This window comes from Papio anubis, chromosome 2 (genome assembly GCF_008728515.1).
Source record: "Papio anubis isolate 15944 chromosome 2, Panubis1.0, whole genome shotgun sequence".
Taxonomy (NCBI): Eukaryota; Metazoa; Chordata; class Mammalia; order Primates; family Cercopithecidae; genus Papio; species Papio anubis.
In genome coordinates, this window is record NC_044977.1 from 77,040,393 (window position 1) to 77,063,462 (window position 23,070).

General features: G+C 39.5%; 1 long non-coding RNA gene across 1 annotated transcript; it reads right to left on the minus strand.

Moving 5' to 3' along the window:
* Positions 1 to 17,506: 17,506 nt before the first annotated feature.
* Positions 17,507 to 22,459, minus strand: LOC103882014. Its single transcript, XR_002520361.2, has 4 exons — positions 22,353 to 22,459; positions 22,067 to 22,118; positions 18,586 to 18,741; positions 17,507 to 17,593 (listed from the first exon to the last, which is right to left on the minus strand). It is a non-coding gene; the product is annotated as an uncharacterized LOC103882014 (long non-coding RNA).
* Between the last annotated feature and the right edge of the window lie 611 nt (positions 22,460 to 23,070).

Sequence of the window (23,070 nt, forward strand, 5' to 3'; positions counted from 1 at the left end):
TACCAGATAAATGACAGGAGAAATCATACCAGAATGCTTTATAGAGGAAAATTAATATTGAGTCAGAACATCTGAATATGTGTCAAGCTGACGTGGGTCCCAGCACACGTCACTGAATGTAAACACTCAATGAAATTTGTTGATCCTCCAGCCTTCCCACCTCATTCATCACCCATTAAATTCTGCATTTTTACGAGCCATAACTTGGGTTACAAGAATGACAAGAATACAAGAACTAAGTGTCATTCCTTTACCAGGAAATACTGCACATTGCCAATAGGATCTGAAACATCAGGAACCAAACTTCCTCTCTCCTTCTCCCTGAAAGCCTGGTGCTTCCCTTTATGCACGCATGTCAACTTCATTCTGTCCTGTTTCTGCAGAACCATTTTTTCTACTTTAGGCAATTAGAGCAAGATAATAGCCATAACAACAACTCCAGGCACAGCCCCAGATTCGCATAACCCTAATTTCTGATCTTGACCTAATTTCAATCTTCTAGAATAGAGAAACTGATTGGTCCAGCTCAGATGTCTACTTCTAGTACCATTAGCTATGCCTAGGATCAATGGCCCATGTGTTATTCTGTCCACACAAGGAGAGGCCAGGAATGCTAAGTGACATGTCCATTATACTTTTCATGCTTTTTCACATCTAAATTTGAATACATCTCTATGTCACATTCAGAAAGTTTTATCTCATATAATGCAAAATTTAAATTAATAGAATGAATCACATAAAACCTAAGTATCGTATGATTTTTCTTTTTTTTTTTTTTTCTTTTTTCTTTTTGAGACAGAGTCTCACTCTGTCACTCAGGCTGGAGAGCAGTGGTGCGATCTCAGCTCACCGCAACCTTCGCCTCCTGGGCTAAGCCATTCTCCTCAGCCTCCCAAGTAGCTGGGACTACGGGCCCCATATTGGACAGACTGGTCTGTAACTCCTGACCTCAAGTGACCTGCCCACTTTGGCTTCCCAAAGTGCTGGGATTACGGGTGTAAGTCACTGTGCCCAGCCTATATTGTGTGATTTTTCTATTGGAATATGTTCAGAAATGTCCCCTGGATAAATCTTTTCACAGCTTTTCCCCCCCTAAACTGGTAATTCTAAGCAAGTAGTTCTTAAATTTTAGGGCACCTAAGAATCCCCCATAGATCTTATTAAAAATGAGAATTCTCCCCTATCTCAGAAAGTCTGAGTAAGTCTGGGGAGAACTTCAGAAATAAAGATTTTTACATGCTATCCAGGTGATTCAGTTGTAAGTGGGTCACAGTTTGAGAAACACAGGACTAAATTGCGTACAAGCAAAAAAGGAGCAGGGGCTACAAATTTGACAGAAGGGTCTTCTATAGAGGGGAAAACAGAAGAAAACCAGTATTGTTTCTGAGGACTCCTTTCCTTGCTATAAACTTCCTGAACCAACAGGAGAACTGTCAAAACTTCATCCTGAAAACGAACTTCTTCAGTAGATTTTCACCACTGTATTTAACATACCATGGGGATTCATGGCCAGAAATGTCCAGTTATTTCCATAAAAAGATGCACAACATCATATTTCAGATGAGCGCATTTTCTAACTGAGGCAAGTAACACGTTGCATGCTCCTGTCAGCAGGTAACAAAATAGAGATAGCTATCGCGCATACAGGTTATGAAAATATGAAGCCAGCTTCCCAAACAGAGCTCAGTTATTCTCAGAGATCAGCTGAATAATACAGATTTTCTTTCCAAGCACCTGTCAAGGGAAGAATGTAGACATTCTACAAAGGGCTATGTCAATGAGCTTTCACTCAGCAGCAGAGAGTGTGATGAGGATTTCATTCTGTTTGGCAAGAGCCAACTTTAACAGAGATGGGTTTGACAGCAACTCCAAAATTTCAGAGGCACCCTTCTCCCTGTAAGTGATGGGGAACGTATCATACAAAGGGAGTGTTTGTTTGCTTCACTTTAGGCACTAGGCTAAGTATTACATGAAAAGGTAGAATTAGTGTTACATGAAAATGGTAGAAGAGAATATTTTGGACCTGCTTGGAAAAGTTCTGAAATTTATTGACTCGTTTGCATATTCAAAAATATTACTGCAAAAAATATTAAGGGATCATTTTCATTAAGCTTTCCCAGGTACTGTCTGCTAAGTGTTAGGGATACAATAGAATGCAAAAACTGACATGGCCCCTGTCTGTGAAAAAGGAAGGTGAGAAAGACAAATACAAAGACAATAATCGCACACATAGTATAAAATGACAAGTCAGGCAAGGGCTGTGGAATAAAACTTGGGGGATGCTACAAAATATATAAAGTAGGGAAATGACCCCGTTATAGAGGTCAGAAAAGGATGGTGAAACAGAGGTGAGAGAACAGTCAGAGTGAGCAGAGAAAGAATCACTCTGGCTGGGCATGGTGGCTCATGCCTGTAATCTCAGCGCTTTGGGAGTCTGAGGTGGGCAGATCATCTGAGGTCAGGAGTTTGAGACCAGCCTGGCCATAATGGCGAAACCCCACCTCTACTAAAAATACAAAAATTAGCTGGGCATGGTGACACATGCCTGTAGTCCCAGCTACTCAGGAGGCTGAGGCAGGAGAATCGGTTGAACCTGGGAGGTGGAGGTTGCAGTGAGTCTAGATTGTGCCATTGCACTCCAGACTGGGTGACAGAGCAAGACTGTCTCAAAAAAAAGAAAAAAAGTCACTCGAGGAGTATTTGCAAAGGTCTTAGGTGGGGCTGTGGTAGTGGAGAATCTAGGTAATTCAAGAAGTTGATGAAGTCTCCTACCTAGAGGAGAGAGCAAATGTGTTGTTACGAGTTGAACTGTATCCCTCTAAAAAGATGAAGTCCTAACCCGCAGTACCTCAAAATGTGACCTTATGTGGAAATAGTGTCCTTACGGATAGAACTGATTAAGATGAGATTGTGCTGGAGTAGGGTGGGCCCTTAATCCACTATGACCAGGGCCTTTATAAGAAAAGGAGATAGAGACACACAGGAAAGATGGCCACATGAAGATGTAGAGAGAGGTCTGAGTTGTGCTTCCACAAGCAAGGAACACCCGGGGATGCTGGAAGAGGCAAAGAAGGACCCCACCCCTAGAGTCTTCAGAGAGAACATGGCCCTCCCAATATCTTGATTTTGGAATTGTAGTCTTTACAATTGTGAGGAAATACATTTGTGTTGTTTTTATCCACCTAGTTTGTGGCAATTTGTTATAGTAGCCCCAGGAAACATGGGGGTGAAGTAGGCTAATGTTAAACCATGTTGGAGAGTGGAGCAGGCCAGGCCCCACAAGGCCTTGATGATCTTATTAAAGATGTTTCTCTTAAGAACAATAGCCAGCCAGAAAACTTTTTTCTGTTTCTTTGTTTTTGTTTCATTTTTGAGACGGAGTTTTGCTCTTGTTGCCCCAGGATGGAATGCAATGGCACCATCTCGGCTCATTGCAACCTCCGCCTCCCAGGTTCAAGCAATTATCCTGCCTCAGCTTCCAGAGTAGCTGGGATTACAGGCATCCACCAGCACGTCTGGCTAATTTTTTGTATTATTTAGTAGAGACAGGGTTTCACCAGGTTGGCCTGGCTGGTCTCAAACTCCTGACCTCAGGTGATCCACCCGCCTTGGCCTCCCAAAGTGCTGGGATTACAGGCGTGAGCCACAGCACCCAGCCCAAAGAACATTTTTAAGCAATGAGGCAGTGATGTCTAGGTAGCATGTGAGGGGATCGGATTCACCTTTAGAAAAGGTCACCTGTACTTCTTTAGTGAATGAATTGGAAGGTGGCAAGAATGATAGGCCACCAACGTTCCAAATCATTGATGTCTCAAAATAGTCACCCAGCTTCTGGTTCCCAGCATCGACTGCGACTGAGGTTCAGTGCTCGGGTGAGAAGCTTGTGGCATCGGCAGATTCAAGGCGATTTGAGCTTTAGCTAGGATGATGGAGGTTGTTTGCAACAACTGTCTGGGCTTCAGGTCCATGTTAAATGTAACACGGATGACACCATTGGAGACCTTAAGAGACCTTAAGAAGCTGATTGCAGCCCAAGCGGTCACCCATTGTAAAAAGATTATCCTGAAGAAGTGGTACATGATTTTTAAGGACCACACGACTCTGGGGGACCATGAAATCCATGATGGGATGAACCTGGAGCTTTATTCTCAATGGATTAGAATCCTAATATTTCTGCTGCTCCACTGTCCACTCTCATCCTCACATCCTCACCCCCAAAACTGGTATAGATGCTTGTTTTTAAAAACTCACCAAAGACTTAGATGTGGCAAATATATATGTACATATGTACCTATATGTACATATACATATTATATGTATATATACATATAATATGTGCGTATATATACATATTTAAAAATTGAAAAAACAAAGAAACAACAAAATAGCTATCCAATTAGATCCCATTTTTCTTTCCAACTACCACAGATTAAAGAAATCAAACTTTCTGTATTCATTAATATTGGACAGCTGAAACAAACTTTCTCAAACTGTGTTCCAAGAAACCCAAGTTCTAGGAAGTCTGTTTTGGAAAACATTCCATGGCCAAATAAATTTTGGAAGTTCTAAGTCCCTTGGGAGCTTTCTTCTTTCTTGGAGAGTCAAAACGTGCATTAACATATTAAAATCTCTAGGAAGTCCTGCGATAAAGAAAGAGTCTAGCTCCAATTCTCAAATGTGTTTGATTATGAAATATCCTTGGGCCAAACCCAAACCAAACATGGTTGGGATTACCTGTTAACATTCTAAGAAATTCACTTTTGAAAATGCAGGGCAGAGAGGTTTTTAAAACTAATCTTTTCATTTCCTCACCCCACTTCTGGAGCCAGGAAATTCTACCCAATATTTAGTTTAAATTTTGCTCTGCAATTTTTCTCTTGCCTGTGTTCACAGCCCACTGAGGGATAACTGCTGACAATCTGTGAAGTGATGGTTATTTTGAAGCTCAAATCTCCCTTCTCCTTCTCTTCTCCCATCTGGGCGTCATTTGAGAGATCTGCCCTGAAGCAATTCTGCAAGCAGGGTGTGGAGAAAATATTTATGAACCATTTTTAAAACACCACTTTAAAAAACATGGCATATTCAAATGTGATGTGAAACATATATCCCAAACTTCAAAATGTTGGTCATTATCACCAATACAGAGAATGTTATACCTGGAAAGGAATCTAGGAGTCATTTGGTTTAAAATGCGCACTTTGCTCATAAATAAACTAAAGTTCAGAAAGCCAAAGAGAACAGGCCAAAACCACACAGCTGATCCTATCACACAGCTGGAAGGAGATCAGAGGTATTCAATCCCAGGCCCACTTTCTTTTGAATATATATTCTGGGGCTTTTTAAAAACTTACTGAACTCCTGGCAGCATTTGAATCTAGATATTAATAGTTAATATAAAGATTACCAAAAAGGCATTCTAACTAATTTAAGAATCTCAACCAGTGTATACCTCTTTTGGTGAGTGAAAGTAACCAATTCAGTGGAAAAAAAAAGGGGGGAACGGTAAATTTGTAAATAGTAAAAATAATAGCCTATAATTCAAGTTTTATGTTCTGGTTATCTCTGTTCCACATACATAATTTTCTTGAAATTATTTTAAAAATTCCTCTTGACACGTTCATGTATTTATTGTAAATTCTTTATTCTTGGTGTAATTTTTTTCTTTTAAACAACAAAATATTTTAAAATGTTTCAAACAATAAGATTTTTTAAATGACTCAGAAAAATACCTCCTTTGGCTTTTCTTTTTTATTCTGTCTCCTTCCCTTCCATCAAGTATCTCTAAATATAAAGCAGGTAGAAAGATACCTCCCAATTGGCACCACACATTTAAGGCAGGAAAATCATGTTTTACTGTCTCCACTCTTTATAGTGTTATCCTACTAGTGATCTTTATTAATGCATTTATGGAAGTAGATTTCAGTTTGCCCTGTCATTGCTGTCTGTCCCACAGAGACACATATTTTGCAGACATGATTCTGTACCTAAGCAGCAGCCTTTCAGACAATGTGATAGGCAAAGGCAGAAAGAAAGATGGCACCAGTACAGATGACTTTGCCCAGAGTGACTTTGAGCTAGGAGACCTAAATATGATGCCTTTGCTGGTGAACACATCTTGCAGACACTTCAAGAAAGGTAATGTTCATGCAACATGGCTCCTTCTCCCAAGACATATTTTTTATGTTATAATCAACTCAAGAAAAAGCGATCTGTTACAATATTGAAGCATAAACAGGCTAAGAGAATCTTGAGACAGTTGTTCAGTCCTTATTTCTCCTTTTTAGGGAAGTTTAGAGGATAATTTTGGCTCTATGCTGTATTTCTACTTACTAGCTAATTTTAGAACCTAATCCACACAAAATACATTTCCAGGTGTAATTTCCAGATTAAACAGGAGTGACACCGCCTGGGTACATCTAGATTTACCTCTCCCCACTCAACTCTTATCTGCCCATTTTGCTTCTTTTGTTGAGACAGCCCATTGATATCATTACACTTGGGCTAAACTAAAAACACATCCAGCTCCCAGTGTTCTCTCATTTCAGAAAACAGATAAATCTTTTAGAATGCTTAGGGAGCTGGCTTCAAAATGCTGCCACTCCTTGGATGATAGTATCACAAAGAAGTTAGAGTCAATATCCTTTCTTTAATTCAGGACACAGCTTGACGTAGTGAAAGATTGAGAAATTAAAAAGAGAAACAACAGTCTATATCATGATCTCACCATGTATTTGCAGAGAAACCTTGGATGAGTTTCTTTATCTTCATGAGTTTCCATTTCCTCACCTGTAAAATAGGATTGATAAAATGTACTGAAAATGTTGAGAAGAGCAACTGAAGTTTTACAAAATATTCTTCATGGTTTCTGGCATATCAAAGCTCTTAGACTTTACCTTCACTTTTCTGGCTCCTTTTGAATTCAGCATTCAATCCATGGCAGCTTCAGAAATCAAATGCCAGCTGTGTGTCTAAAAGAAAGTTCTTTGTGATGATTTAACCTAAAAGAATCTCTCATCCAGAATCTATTTAATATCTAGGGTTCAGTGAAATGCCTTTAAAGCAAAGCATTGAGTGGAAAATACAGAAGAGAAAAGAAATGCACTCCCTAGAATGTCATAGTAGGGGCTATGTCCATGCGCAAGAACGTAAGATAAAATCAAAATATTCAGTCTAGCATGTAGGTCACATCATTTCCACTGTTACCTACAGACAAGAAAGTCATGGGGATATTGGACAGACCTGACAGGCAATAAAATGTGATGGTTAACAGGAAGTCAAATACAATTATTTCCAGTTCTGGCTCTGAAATATACTAGCTGCACCATCTTAAGTAAGTCATTGTATTTCTGTGAGCTTCAATTTTCTCATCTGTATAAGGAAGGTAATAGTATCTAATCTATGGGGTTGGTGTTGTGAGTAATAAATATTGTAATTAATACATAGTGCTCTGCACAATATCAGGCAAGGAGCAAATGTTGAATAGATGGAATCAATTATCATTGTTCTTCTTTTTTCTTTTTTTTCTAAACACTTAAGGTCAAGTGTGAATCACTTCTAATCAGAGTTTCTGCTCTCTGACACTCAAAAATGCATAACAGGAACCCAATGATTGGGTACAGAAACAAACAAAAGAAGAAAAAAATATTCATCTCTGATGAATCCTCCCCCTCCATTAAGCAGTCAGGAAATAATGCACTGGGTACTGGTAGGGTGGGACAAATCCAAGGAAAAATTTCCAGCTGTCAAGACATCCACAGTCTATGCCCTGTGGTCTTCACACATGAGATGTGAATGTTGTAAAGTATGCTTATTTCAGCTCAATTGCCAAATTTTCTTCTAGAGCAAAGCTAAAGATACTTAGTCTTATGACCAGTGGGAAAGCTTTTGTCTTCATCCGAGCCAATTGGCTGGCCTGACAATAATAGCACTTTTCAATGTCATTCTTTTTTGATATCTAGAAAAGATAGGAATCCTGGATTTGTGTTCAGTGAAAAGTACTTAAAGTGAAATCTACCAGATGTACCAATAGTTTCCTGGGTAAAAATGAAGTACTTTTTTCAGAGGGTCCTCTAGTTTTTCTTTACTCCACAGGAACATCAACAGGAAGCTATAAATCATCAAGATTGAACATCCCAGCCCTCAGTCTAGAGCAGCACAGGGGTTAGCAAATAAGATGAATGTGATATGGAATGAAACCAAAGGGAAGCATTTATGATATTACTGGTTTGTGTGAATATCAGTTGGGAAAGGAATATTTGAGGAAAAAAAAGCTAATGAATGAGCTAAAAACCCCAAATAGTTAGCTGTTGCTGATCCTGGACTACATGTTATAGAATCAATGATGAAAAAGATTTTAATCTTTTTACATTTTTTTAGAAGGTGTATATGGGTATGCATGCTATTTACATATGTGTTTGTGTATGTGTATTAATACATTTTATATATATATAATATTTCATTTTATATATATATAATTTGACACATTGGGGAGGCCAGTATAACATGTAATTGAAGTAGTGTGGAAATATGGAATTGATTAAATTAAAATTAGAATGCCTCTGCGTTTTGTACACAAATGTTTACTGCAGCTTTGTGATTGTCAAAAACTGGAAGCAATCCAAACATCTTTCAGCTACTGATAAAGAAAAGTGGGAAATCCATACAGTGAAATACTAGGCAGCAATAAAAAGAACAAATTAGTAATACCCACAACAACATGAATAAATCTCAAAAGCATTAGGTTGTGTGAAAAATGCCTTGAGTCAAAAGGCTGCACACTCTATGAATCCATTCATAGAACTTTCTGGAATAGGCAAATCTCCTGGAATAGAACATTGATTGGTGATTTCCAAGGATCAGGAGTGGGAGTAGGAGATTGTCCACAAAGGGGCATGATAATCTGGGAGGAGGTGCTATATATAGAACACCATAGAACTATATACTAAAATGAACTTCACTGTATATAAATTATATCTCAATAAAAATAAAATAATGCCTCTGGGCTCAACACAATTCCTTGAAGGAATGCACCTTTAAATAGCTGAGGCCCCTATCTGAGGCAACCTCATTGGCTAAGTGAGGCCTTATTGAGTTGCTCGCCTACCAGGCCTTAATTGCCTCCATGTGGCCTCAACATACAGCCATGAACATCTGTGAAAGCAACAACAATACCCTCTTGAAACATCAACTTTCTCTTATCTTCCACGTTGAGTTCCCCTCTTACCCACCTAGGCCCAACTGAGCACTTCTTGTCTCCATGTCACAGCTTCTTCCCAGCCTCAAAAAGTGAGTGATGCAGTTCAGATGCTGCCCTGGTTTCTGGGCACTTTCCTCCTCGAGACTTCTCTTAGTCTTTTTATTTCAAAAGCACTGGCAGGAGAAACCAATGCTCCAGAACTGCAAACATTTCTAGGACCCTGCCAGGCCTTAGACTCTGCAATTGTTGCAAAAGATCAGCTTCTTTGCCAGAATAAATCATAGGAAGAAAATAAGAGCAGAGTTAAGGATGAGGTGTACGAGAAAGATGAATTCCCAAGGCCACTCCATGAAAAATGTACTAATTAAGGCTTAGTGTTAAGTAACAGATATTAACTTGAGGTGGAGAGGTAATATTATATCTCAGCACCTTAATCCGTGATGTTTATATATTCCATTTTCCTTCAGGAATTCCCAGGCAATCGTCTTCTTTCTCCTACTCCATACAGAAGCAAAATAAAAGAATGAAAAATGCCCCTGGCCTAGCCATGAGGCAGAACTATTTGAAGGCATGTTTTCATCCTCAACAGTGGCTAGTCCAAATTGAGAGGTGCTGTAACTGGAAAAAATACAAACTGTACTTTGAAGACGTGGCACAAACAATGTAAAACATCTCAATTTTATATTGATTTTCATATTGAAATGCTAATCTTTTGGTTATATAGAGTTAAAATATTTTAAAAATTAATTTCACCTTTTAAAAATACTTAAAAAAAACTTTATTGAGATGTAATTTACCTACCATAATGTTCACCTTTTTACAAAAGCATCCTATTCAGTGGTTTTTAGTTTATTCACAGGGTTGCAGAGCCATCACTACTATTTTTTTTTTATTATTATACTTTATGTTCTAGGGTACATGTGCACAACATGCAGGTTTGTTACATATGTATACATGTGCCAGTTGGTGTGCTGCACCCAATAACTCATCATTTACATTAGGTATATCTCCTAATGCTATCCCTCTCCCTGCCCCCACCCCACAACAGGCCCCAGTGTGTGATGTTCCCCTTCCTGTGTCCAAGTGTTCTCATTGCTCAATTCCCCCAATGAGTGAGAACATGTGGTGTTTGGTTTTCTGTTCCTGCGATAGTTTGCTGAGAATGATGGTTTCCAGCTGCATCCAAGTCCCCACAAAGGACATGAACTCATCTTTTTTATGGCTGCATAGTATTCCATGGTGTATATGGGCCACATTTTCTTCATCCAGTCTATCATTGATGGACAATTGGGTTGGTTCCAGTCTTTCCTGTTGTGAATAGTGCCACAATAAACATACGTGTGCATGTGTCTTTATAGCAGCATGACTTATAATCCTTTGGGTATATCCCCATGGCATGGCTGGGTCAAATGGTATTTCTAGTTCTAGATCCTTGAGGAATCACCACACTGTCTTCCACAATGGTTGAACTAGTTTACAGTCCCACCAACCGTATAAAAGTGTTTTATTTCTCCACATCCTCTCCAGCACCTGTTGCTTCCTGACTTTTTAATGATTGCCATTCTAACTGGTGTGAGATGGTATCTCATTGTGGTTTTGATTTGCATTTCTCTGATGGCCAGTGATGATGAGCATTTTTTCATGTGTCTGTTGGCTGCATAAATGTCTTCTTTTGAGAAGTATCTGTTCATATCCTTTGCCCACTTTTTGATGGGGTTGTTTGTTTTTTTCTTGTAAATTTTGTTTGAGTTCTTTGTAGGTTCTGAATATTAGCCCTTTGTCAGATGAGTAGATTGCAAAAATTTTCTCCCATTCTGTAGGTTGCCTGTTCACTCTGATGGTAGTTTCTTTTGCTGTGCAGAAGCTCTTTAGTTTAATTAGATCCCATTTGTCAATTTTGACTTTTGTTGCCATTGCTTTTGGTGTTTTAGACATGAAGTCCTTGCCCATGCCTATGCCCTGAATGGTATTGCCTAGGTTTTCCTCTAGGGTTTTTATGGTTTTAGGTCTAACATTTAATCCATTAATCCTTTAATCCATCTTGAATTAATTTTTGTATAAGGTGTAAGGAAGGGATTCAGTTGCAGCTTTCTACTTATGGCTAGCCAGTTTTCCCAGTACCATTTATTAAATAGGGAATCCTTTCCCCATTTCTTGTTTCTGTCAGATTTGTCAAAGATTAGATGATTGTAGATGCGTGGTATTATTTCTGAGGGCTCTGTTCTGTTCCATTGGTCTATATCTCTGTTTTGGTACCAGTACCATGCTGTTTTGGTTACTGTAGTCTTGTAGTATAGTTTGAAGCCAGATAGCATGATGCCTCCAGCTTTGTTCTTTTGACTTAGGATTGCCTTGGCAATGAGGACTCTATTTTGGTTCCATATGAACTTTAAAGTAGTTTTTTCCAATTCTGTGAAGAAAGTCATTGGTAGCTTAATGGGGATGGCAGTGAATTTATAAATTACCTTGGGAAGTATGGCCATTTTCATGATATTGATTCTTCCTATCCATGAGCATGGAATATTCTTCCATTTGTTCGTGTTCTCTTTTATTTCATTGAGCAGTGGTTTGTAGTTCTCCTTGAAGAGGTCCTTCACATCCCCTGTAAGTTGGATTCCTAGGTATTTTATTCTCTTTGAAGCAGTTGTGAATGGGAGTTCACTCATGATTTGGCTCTCTGTCTGTTATTGATGTATAAGAATACTTGTGATTTTTGCACACTGATTTTGTATTTTGAGACTTTGCTGAATTTGCTTATCAGCTTAAGGAGATTTTGGGCTGAGACAATGGGGTTTTCTAAATATACAATCATGTCATCTGCAAACAGGGACAATTTGACTTCCTCTTTTCCTAATCGAATACCCTTTATTTCTTTCTCTTGCCTGATTGCCCTGGCCAGAACTTCCAACGCTATGTTGAGTAGGAGTGGTGAGAGAGGGCACCCCTGTCTTGTGCCAGTTTTCAAGGGAAATGCTTCCAGTTTTGCCCATTCAGTATGATATTGGCTGTGGGTTTGTCATAAATAGCTCTTATTATTTTGAGATACGTTCCATCAGTACCAAATTTATTGAGAGTTTTTAGCATGAAGGGCTGTTGAATTTTGTCAAAGGCCTTTTCTGCATCTACTGAGATAGTCATGTGGTTTTTGTCTTTGGTTCTGTTTATAAGCTGGATTTGTGAATATTGTTTCTTGTGTTTATTGATTTGTGTGTATTGAACCAGCCTTGCATCCCACGGATGAAGCCTACTTGATCATGACGGATAAGCTTTTTGATGTCCTGCTGGATTCGATATGCCAGTATTTTATTGAGGAGTTTTGCATCGATGTTCATCAGGGGTATTGGTCTAAAATTCTCTTTTTTTGTTGTGTCTCTACCAGGCTTTGATATCAGGAAGATACTGGCCTCATAAAATGAGTTAGGGAGGATTCCCTCTTTTTCTATTGATTGGAATAGTTTCAGAAGGAATGGTACCAGCTTCTCCTTGTACCTCTGGTAGAATTTGGCTGTGAATCCGTCTGGTCCTGGACTTTTTTTGGTTGGTGGACTATTAATTACTGCCTCCATTTCAGAGCCTGCTATTGGTCTATTCAGGGATTCAACTTCTTCCTGGTTTAATCTTGGGAGAGTGTATGTGTCCAGGAATTTATCCATTTCTTCTAGGTTTTCTAGATTATTTGCATAGAGGTGTTTATAGTATTCTCTGATGGTAGTTTGTATTTCGGTGGGGTCAGTGGTAATATCCCCTTTATCATTTTTTATTGTGTCTATTTGATTCTTCTCTCTTTTCTTCTTTATTACTCTTGCTAGCAGTCTATCAATTTTGTTGATCTTTTCAAAACAACAGCTCCTGGATTCATTGATTAATTGAAGGGATTTTTGTGTCTCTATCTCCTTCAGTTCTGCTTTGATCTTAGTTATTCTTGCCTTCCACTGGCTTTTGAATGTGTTTACTCTTGCTTCTTTAGTTCTTTTAATTGTGATATCAGGGTGTCAATTTTAGATGTTTCCTGCTTTCTCTTGTGGGCATTTAGTGCTATAAATTTCCCTCTACACACTGCTTTAAATGTGTCCCAGAGATTCTGCTATGTTGTGTCTTTGTTCTTATTGGTTTCAAAGAACGTCTTTATTTCTGCCTTCATTTCATTATGTACCCCGTAGTCATTCATGAGCAGGTTGTTCAGTTTCCATGTGGTTGAGTGGTTTTGAGTGGGTTTCTTAATCCTGAGTCCTAGTTTGATTGCACTGTGCTCTGAGAGACAGTTGGTTATAATTTCTGTTCTTGTACATTTGCTGAGGAGTGCTTTACTTCCAACTATGTGGTCAGTTTTGGAATAAGTGCAATGTGGTGCTGAGAAGAATGTATATTCTATTGATTTGGGGTGGAGAGTTCTGTAGATGTCTATTAGGTCTGCTTGGTGCAGAGTTGAGTTCAATTCCTGGGTATCCTTGTTAACTTTCTGTCTCGTTGATCTGTCTGATGTTGACAGTGCGGTGTTAAAGTCTCCCATTATTCTCGTGTGGGAATGTAAGCCTCTTTGTAAGTCTCTAAGGACTTCCTTTATGAATCTGGGTGCTCCTGTATTGGGTACATACATATTTAGGATAGTCAGCTTTTCTTGTTGAATTGACTCCTTTAACATTATGTAATGGCCTTCTTTGTCTCTTTTGATCTTTGTTGGTTTAAAGTCTGTTTTATCAGAGACTAGGATTGCAACCCCTGCCTTTTTTTGTTTTCCATTTGCTTAGTAGATCTTCTTCCATCCCTTTATTTTGAGCCTATGTATATCTCTGCACCTGAGATGGGTCTCCTGAATACAGCACACTGATGGGTCTTGACTCTTTATCCAATTTGTCAGTCTGTGTCTTTTAATTGGATCATTTAGTCCATTGACATTTAAGGTTAATATTGTTATGTGTGAACTTGATCCTGTCATTATGATGTTAGCTGGTTATTTTGCTTGTTAGTTGATGCGGTTTCTTCCTAGTATTGATGGTCTTTACATTTTGGCATGTTTTTGTAGTGGCTGGTACTGGTTGTTCCTTTGCATCTTTAGGGCTTCCTTCAGGAGCTCTTGTAGGGCAGGCCTGGGGTGACAAAATCTCTCAGCATTTGCTTGTCTGTAAAGGATTTTATTTCTCCTTCACTTATGAAACTCAGTTTGGCTGGATATGAAATTCTGGGTTGAAAATTCTTTTCTTTAAGAATGTTGAATATTGGCCTCCACTCTCTTCTGGCTTGTAGAGTTTCTGCTGAGAAGTCCACCGTTAGTCTGATGGGCTTCCCTTTGTGGGTAACCCGACCTTTCTCTCTCGCTACCCGTAACATTTTTTCCTTCATTTCAACTTGGTGAGTCTGACAATTATGTGTCTTGAAGTTGCTCTTCTCGAAGAGTATCTTTGTGGCATTTTCTGTATTTCCTGAATTCGAATGTTGGCCTGCCTTGCTAGGTTGGGGAAGTTCTCCTGGATAATATCCTGCAGAGTGTTTTCCAACTTGGTTCCATTCTCCCCGTCACTGTCAGGTACACCAATCAGATGTAGATTTGGTATTTTCACATAATCCCGTATTTCTTGTAGGCCTTGTTCATTTCTTTTTACTCTTTTTTCTCTAAACTTCTCTTCTCACTTCATTTCATTCATTTGATCTTCAATCACTGATACCCTTTCTTCCAGTTGATCGAGTTGGCTACTGAAGCTTGTTCATTCATCATGTAGTTCTCGTACCATGGTTTTCAGCTCCATCAGGTCATTTAAGGACTTCTCTACACTCTTTATTCTAGTTAGCCATTCGTCTAATCTTTTTTCAAGGGTTTTAGCTTCTTTGCAATGGGTTCGAACTTCCTCCTTTAGCTCGGAGAATTTTGATCATCTGAAGCCTTCTTCTCTCAACTCGTCAAAGTAATTCTCTGTTCCACTTTGTTCCATTGCTGGCGAGGAACTATGTTCCTTTGGATGGGGAGAGGCGCTCTCATTTTTAGAGTTTTCAGCTTTTCTGCTCTGTTTTTTCCCTGTCTTTGTGGTTTTATCTACTTTTGGTCTTTGATGATAGTGTCCTACAGATGGGGTTTTGGTGTGGATGTCCTTTCTGTTTGTTAGTCTTCCTTCTAATAGTCAGGACTCTCAGCTGCAGGTCAGTTGGAGTTTGCTGTTGGTCCACTCCAGACCCTGTTTGCCTGGGTATCACCAGCACAGTCTGCAGAACAGTGAATATTGCTGAACAGCAAATGTTGCTGCCTGATTTTTCCCCTGGAATCTTCGTCTCAGCGGGGTAACTCGCCGTTTGGGGTGTCAGTCTGCCCCTACTGCATGGGTGCCTCCCAGTTATGCTACTTGGGGGTCAGGGACCCACTTGAGGAGGCTGTCTATCCATTCTCAGATCTCAAACTCTGTGCTGGGAGAACCACTACTCTCTTCAAAGCTGTCAGATAGGGACATTTAAGTCTGCAGAGGTTTCTGCTGCCTTTTGTTTGGCTATGCCCTGTCCCCAGAGGTGGAGTCTACAGAGGCAGGCAGGCCTCCTTGAGCTGTGGTGGGCTCCACCCAGTCTGAGCTTCCTGGCTGCTTTGTTTACCTACTCAAGCCTCAGCAATGGTGGGCGCCCCTCCCTCAGCTGCCTTGCAGTTAGATCTCAGACTGCTGTGCCAGCAATGAGGGAGGCTTGGTGGGCATGGGACCCTCTAAGCCAGGCATGGGATATAATCTCCTGGTGTGCTGTTTGCTAAGACTCTTTGTAAAGTGCAGTATTAGGGTGGGAGTGACCCAATTTTCCAGGTGTTGTGTGTCACTGTTTCCCCTGGCTAGGAAAGGGATTTCCCTTCCCCCTTGCTCTTCCCGGGTGAGGCGATGCCTTGCCCTGCTTTGACTCTCGCTCAGTGGGCTGCAGCCACTCTCTTACACCCACTGTCCGACACGCCCCAGTGAGATTAACCCAGTAACTCAGTTGGAAATGCAGAAATCACCCATTTTCTGTGTTGCTTACGCTGGGAGCTGAAGGCTGGAGCTGTTCCTATTCGGCCATCTTGTAACCGCCCCCTTAAAAATGCTTTTTAATGTGGCTCTAAAAGATTTAAAATTGGCTGGGCACGGTGGCTCATGCCTGTAATCCCAACACTTTGGGAGGCTGAGGCAGGTGGATCATCTGAGGTCGAGAGTTCAAGACCAGCCTGACCAACATGGAGAAACCCCGTCTCTATTAAAAATAAAAGATTAGCCGGGCGTGGTGGCACATGCCTGTAATCCCAGCTACTCAGGAAGAGTATTTCTCTTCCTGAGGCAGGAGAATTGCTTGAACCTGGGAGGCAGAGGTTGAAGTGAGTTGAGATTGTGCCACTGTGCTCCAGCCTAGGCAACAAGAGAAAAACTCAGTCTCAAAAAAAAAAAAAAAAAAAAAAATTAAAAAGTGTCCAGGCACGGTGGTTCATGCCTGTAATCCCAGTAGTTTGGGAGGCAGAAGTTGGGGAAATTTGTGAGCTCAGGAGTTTGAGACCAGCCTGGGGCAACGTGGAGAAACTTATCTCTACAAAAAATTAAAAAGTGAGACGGGCGTAGTGGCACGCACCTGTGTTCCCAGCTACTTTGGGGGCTGAGGTGGGAAGATCACTTGAGCCTGGGAAACAGAAATTTCAGTGAGCCAAGATTGTACCAATGCACTCCAGCCTGGGTGACAGAGTGAAACCTTGTCTCAAAAAGATAAAAATAAAATAAATTTAAAATTACCTGTGTGACTCACATTGTATTTATGTTGGGCAGCACAGCTCTATAACCTTGGCCAATTACCAAAGTTCAGTGTTCTTCATTAGTAAATGAAAGTTAAGAACTTAATATAGTGTCTGGATCATAGGGGAGTTTCAGAAACGGTTAAGATTAATATAATTAACACAAAACTATACATTTAAGTAATTGTTTATATGCTGCTCAGGGCATTCAAAAAATGACAAATTATTAAATGCCCATAATATAGAGAAGTGAGTTTACTTAGAGTAGAGCTAGATTATGTAGTTCAATTACCTGGTTTTATAATTCATTAAAAAGCTTATTCTTTTAAGAGGCCTTATGGGCAAGTGTGAGTTATCATCCAAAGAGCATAGTGGTCACAATGGTTTACATGGATATATGGAATGACTTTATTTGAGGAAGAAAGTCAGTTCTCCAGAGTTTGGGAGAATTGGGTGTTGAATGGTAGGGACCTACAGCCCACTCCTCTGAACCATCCACGTGTTACGAAATCCTGAAAGAGGAAAGCTGCAGAAATTTATGTCCCAAGGAGACTGGTTCTGGATCATGGAACTTGAAGTCCTCAGGAGCCTCATCCCAAAGCTTGGTATAAAAGGTGGAGCTCAAGATGACACGACAAAGAGAGGTACACTGATGGAAACAGACATGCTTCCCCTTTCTCCTGGACAAAATAAATCCAAACATTTTTGTATGATTTCAGGGTAGAAAAAGAAAGTCTCGGCTGGGTGTAGTGGTTCGCACCTGTAATCCCAACACTTTCGGAGGCCAAGAGGGGAGGGACACTTGAGGCCAGGAGTTCAAGACCTGCTTGGGCAACAAAGTGAGTCCTCTTCTCCACAAAACACTAAATAATAATAATAATAATATATTAACTACACATGGTGGCATGTGCCCATAGTCCCAGATACTCAGGAGGCTGAGGCAGGAGAATCACTTGAGCCCGGGAGATGGAGACTGCAGTGAGCTCTAATCACACCACTGCATTCCAACCTTGGTAACAGAATGATACCCTGTTTTTTGTTTTTTGTTTTTTTTAAAAAAAAAAAAAAAGAAAAAAGAAAACTTCTCCAACTTATCACCTTCCCACCTACCCCCCATCTCCTCCAAGGAATGACATCAAAATGCCCAAGACCAGATCTTGTATCAACCCTGACAAGTGGCCGAATTTGGTTAGAAAAATAAAGGAATGTGATATTTCATGCACCTTAGGTTTTATACCACAAATTCATGGTAAATTCCAACTTATAATTTGGTATACTCAAGGGAAATTATTTTGGAATGATATACCTGTAAGTATTTGGTTGCTGTCTCTTGCAATGGGATAGAAATTAGGAAGGGCTTCAATTACTTGTGTAGCTTTTCCATAGGATTTGAGAAAAGTGAAAATATGCATTGCTTTTGTAATAAAATAATAATATGTTACCATTAGGGAAAAACGATAAACCCACAGAAATAGCTCTTTCTATTTAAGTTGTCAGTAATCCTTCGACAACCTCCCAGACTTGAGTAAGAGCCTGTTTGTTATTCTCCTGATGGTTCTAGGACTATGTGTCCAGGTATACTGGAACTACGGATGAGTCAGTAGCTGCTGCCTATGAAAATTGCCCCTGTCTCTGGCCCCCTCCTAAGTGGCCCCACCCATCAAAGCATTACCTTTTCAAGAGCTAGCCTGGAATGGAGCAGCGGGGCTGTCAGCTTCACAAGCTCTTCCTCAAAGCACAGAAGAAATATGCTTTCACAGGCAGTTGTTCAGGTAGCTCAGGTGTCAATTGTTGGGTCATCTGTCCAGAAAGTCTTTCCAGGAACTATCTGAGGAGTAAGCTCCATGTTTTTGCCATATCACCCTGTACCTCTGGCCATATCAGGACCTGACACCTAACTCAAAGGAAGGCACACTGATTTTGTCTACCAGGAATTTGTCATTGAAATGAAAAGAGTGGGCCCCAGTGGTTTCAGACATGCAGACTTAGAATTAGAGGCACCAGAGAAAACTTAACGCAGAAAAAGAAGAAAGCAGCCAGGCAGAGGGAAGCTGAGTGAGAAGTAGCAGGGATTGGAATATTAGTCTTTATGGCACAATGGTGCCAAATTCCATTGTTTGCCCAAGGCCCACAGTCTTTGAGTTCTGTGAGGAACCCCTGTGGTTTGTAATAATATCCTTTATTTTGCTCAAGTGAAGTCTAATTGTTTTCAGTTGCTTATAATCAAAAGTTCCTTAAAAATGTGGGTAAAATGTTCACCTACTCATGGTTTAAGTAATCAAGGAATTCTCACTTGGGAGGGTCTATAAATGGAAAAAAATTGTCTCAGCTTTCTCACATATAATAAGAGTTCTAATACTATTCTTCCCTGCTGATATTATGAATTTGTAGAAAAAAACCTAAGGCTATTAAGGTATTTGCCAGAGATAATGAGCAGTATGATTGTTGTGATGGTCTGACAACCCTGTGTAGACCATTTAGGTCACCCCCTGTTCTTAGGCTCCCTGGCCAGCCAGAGTTGATGCTACGCTATCCCACCTTAATACATCTCCTACAAAGAATAACGGCATTAGACTTCCCAGACTAAAATAAAAATAAACTACACTGTTACTGTCAGGAAACAGAAGGGGGCACCCTAAGAATATTTAGTAGTTGCAAACAGTAGCTCTAACATCTTTAAATACAATGAATGCTTTCTCTCAAGCATAGGAAAACAAAGCATGGTCAATTTTCCAACTAAAATTATTTTATGGAGCCACATGACTAAGGGATAAAGATTAAGAGTGCCTAAGTCAATCTCTGAGAAAAAAGCAAAGATTAAAATGAAGCTTACTATCTGTCAAACATGACAGATAGAAACAAGATATTCCTCCAAACATAACCTAATTTGATTGTCGCAATGGTTTAGAAAAAAAGAGTGATCAGAAACTATTGCTTCTATTAACTGAATATGAAAAGAGAGTCAGAGAAGGAAAAATAAAATAAACTTTTATGAAATAATTTCTATATGCCAAATACATGCTTTATGAACATGATTTTATGTTCTATAACAACCTAAAAAGTAGGTACTCAAAATTTTCCTCAAACCTCCAGTAACTAAGCAATTCTCTCCCCCAGTCATTTTTAACTAGCAGTTAATCCAGATGGTTTTCTCAGTATTAATAGACCTGAAATAAACAGGAAAATCATTTAAGAAATCATTATTAAATTAAACAGATGGAATAGAAAAGGAGGCAGGAAAGATGATGGTAAAATAAGGAATAATATGGGGAAGCATAGAAGAAATGGAGGAAGGAGGGGTGATATGGTTTGGCTGTCTACCCACCCAAATCTCACCTTGAATTGTAATAATCACCACGTGTCAAGGGCAAGGCTAGGTGAAGATAACTGAATCATGGGGACAGTTTCCCCATACTATTCTCATGGTAGTGAATAAGTCTCACAAGATCTGATAGTTTTATAAATAGGAGTTCCCCTGCACAAACCATTTTGCCTGCCTCCATGTAAGATGTCCCTTTGCTTTTCCTTAGTCTTCCGCCATGACTGTGAGGCCTCCCCAACCATGTTGAACTGTGAGTCTGTTAAACCTCTTTCTTTCATAAACTACCCAGTCTCAGGTATGTATTTCTTAGCAGTGTGAGAACAGACTAATGCAAGGGGGGGAAGGGAGGAATAGAGAAGAATGAGGAGACAGAGCAGAGCATCAAAGAGAAAGGGATCGGAAGCAGAGGAGTAGGATTGGAAAAAAAAATAATAAAAGCTTCTCCTGAGCTGCCTTTAAAAAACCCTTCATGAATCTGAGTAACCAACCTTTTCTCTATTTTTATACACTCCAACAGTCCAAATATACATATTTCAGAAGCTGCAAAGTGGCATCAGACAATGTCAACATAGGCTACAATATCCACTTCTAGGAGTGAATGTTTAGGAGGGAAGCAAATGCTGCTATGAGATAGGAGAACAATCAAAGGGGGGATATTGACTTAGCAAGCTCTGAAATCAGCCTTCACTGAAAGGTTTTACTGTCTCCAGCTGTACATTAGTTAATGAATATGAAACATTGACTCACGGGTGGCCCCACAGGTAGTTAGGAAAGCAATCTCATTTCAAACCTGTCAATTGCACAGAGACAGACGAGGGTGGGTGGGTGGGGAGGCAGATGGCCCTTTATCCCTTCCTTTACTTCCAACCGGAGCCTCAGACTTAAGTAGATTTTTGGATCTAGATTCTACCCCCTACTAGGTGGGGCAGGTCTTGAAATAAAGACAAGGTGGGTTGAGGTGTGAGGGCATCTGTTTCCCTGCTATCTAAACACTTCGGAACACGAATAAATTTAATCCCAATGTTTGCTAACCATGGTAGATAAAATATTTTTTTAAATGAACTCATGAATTTCTTTTAAAGTATATTTGGAGAAAAATTAACTTGCATATAAAGCCCTCAATTTTGCAAATATTAGAAAGAAGCCAAAGGATACATTTATATTTTTTAAAGTAAAATAGATATGTGAAAATTATAAAAAGACAAAAGCATGCAGAGATGACTATAAATATTGAGGCTAGAGTATGAATGGCTGAAGTTTGAGAAATTATGATTTAGGATATAGCACAGTTAAGATGAGTAATCATGCTTGATAAAAAATAATGGGTGAATGGATGAGTAGATTAATGGTTGGTTGAGTGAGTGTGTAGATAAATTAGGAGTGTTGAAGTAATGAGGGAATGGGTAGACGAATGTATTGGCAGGTGTGTAGATGAATTGGAAGTATTGAATAGATGGATGAATATATGAATGGATGGTTGAATAAATGGATGGTTGGACAATGGTGAAATGTGTCATAAATCAGGAGTGTCCATGTGAGATATACCCTTAGGTTAATTATTTGCTAGTGCAAACTGGGTGCCATTGGGTTGAAGGAAAATGGAAGTAGAAATGATCCTGTCTGGTTCTCAACTAGTGACCTCAATAGGAGGTATAGGGAGATCTCTTCACAGGTGAGCTGGCAACCTATGATTAACTGAAAAGTTTATTCTGCTAATGATCTTAAGATTTCAGCAAAATTGTTAAGAGTGTTGCTTCTGGAGTTATATTTTCCATGTTACAGTTCCAATTTTTCTATTTACTTGCTGTTGACCTTGGGCAAGTTGCCTTACCTACTCATCCTCGGTGCCCTCAGTTGTAGAATGAGACCAATCAGAACCTGCTCTGAAAGGTAATAGAAAGATATTTGCATGTTTTAAGTTTCACTTGTCAGGTTGAATCTTTCAATTTCAGATTAGCATTATTATTAATTCTGCTGTTTTTTATATTTTAATAATGAAGTTATTTTTAACTCTAATCACTTTTTGATGAACCATTCAATTGAATCATGAATTCCAAAATATAATATTAAATTTTTTAAATAGTTGTCTGATAAAAAACTTATTTTGACTCACATACTTGTTTAAAAACATTTTTTTTAGGCAGACTCTAAAATTGTTACCAGTCACCCCTCCTTGTACTCATGCCTTTGTATAATCCCTTTTCCTTGGGTATAGGTTGGACTCAATGACTCAGATCTAAATAGAATATGGCAAAAGCATTGTGATGTCACTTCCATGATTAGATTATCAAAAAATTCTGGTTTACTTCTTGTACGTGTGTTCTCTCTCTCTCTCTCTCTCTCTCTCCCTCCCTCTCCCTCTCCCTCTCTCTCCCTGTCTCTGTCTCTCTTTCTCCCTCCCTGCCTTCCTCCCTCCCTCCCTGCCTCCCTCTTTCTCCTTCTCTCTTTTTAGTTCTTAGAGTCCTTGCTCTTAGGAAACTAAGTTGCCATGTCCTTGAGCGGCCCTGTGGAGAAGTTCACATGGCAAGAAATTGGTATCTCTGGCCAAAAGCCCATAAGACTGAAGACTACCAACAATGAGTGAGATTGTGGAAGTAGACCCTTCCCCAGTCACTAAACTGGGAAAAGTCAAACAACCAGAAAATAATTAAAATGACAGAAGTAAATCCTTGCCTATCAATAATCTCTAATATAAACTATTTAAATTCTCCAATTAAAATATATAGACTGGCTGAATGGATTTTTTTTTTTAAGACCTAACTACATGTTGCCTGCAAGAAACCCACTTCGCCTGTAAAGACACGTATAGACTAAAAGTGAAAGGATGGAAAATGA